The sequence below is a fragment of the Physeter macrocephalus genome, chromosome 15, assembly GCF_002837175.3.
Source record: "Physeter macrocephalus isolate SW-GA chromosome 15, ASM283717v5, whole genome shotgun sequence".
Lineage (NCBI taxonomy): Eukaryota > Metazoa > Chordata > Mammalia > Artiodactyla > Physeteridae > Physeter > Physeter macrocephalus.
The window spans coordinates 45,999,833-46,000,425 of record NC_041228.1 but is presented as its reverse complement, the minus strand read 5'-3'; the positions used below and the strand labels follow the sequence as shown (position 1 = coordinate 46,000,425).

At 37.8% G+C, this 593-nt stretch overlaps 1 protein-coding gene across 1 annotated transcript in view; it reads left to right on the top strand.

Annotated features, from left to right (window-relative positions):
- The window catches only part of NECAB1 (N-terminal EF-hand calcium binding protein 1), a 289,101-nt gene that overhangs the window by 9,260 nt on the left and 279,248 nt on the right, over positions 1-593 (top strand). The gene's annotated exons all lie outside the window — the stretch shown is intronic.

Sequence of the window (593 nt, the reverse complement as noted above, 5' to 3'; positions counted from 1 at the left end):
ATATGGTGTATCACGTTGATTGTTTTGCGTATGTTGAAGAATCCTTGCATTCCTGGGATAAACCCCACTTGATCATGGTGTATGATCCTTTTAATGTGCTGTTGGATTCTGTTTGCTAGTATTTTGTTGAGGATTTTTGCATCTATGTTCATCAGTGATATTGGCCTGTGGTTTTCTTTCTTTGAGACATCTTTGCCTGGTTTTGGTATCAGGGTAATGGTGGCCTCATAGAATGAGTTAGGGAGTGTTCCTCCCTCTGCTATCTTTTGGAAGAGTTTGAGAAGGATAGGTGTTAGCTCTTCCCCAAATGTTTGATAGAATTTGCCTGTGAAGTATCTGGTCCTGGGCGTTTGTTTGTTGGAAGATTTTTAATCACAGTTTCAATTTCAGTACTTGTGATTGGTCTGTTCATATTTTCTATTTCTTCCTGCTTCAGTCTCAGCAGGTTGTGCATTTCTAAGAATTTGTCCATTTCTTCCAGGTTGTCCATTTTATTGGCATACAGTTGCTTGTATTAATCTCTAATAATCTTTTGTATTTCTGCAGTGTCAGTTGTTACGTCTCCTTTTTCTTTTCTAATTCTGTTGTTTTGA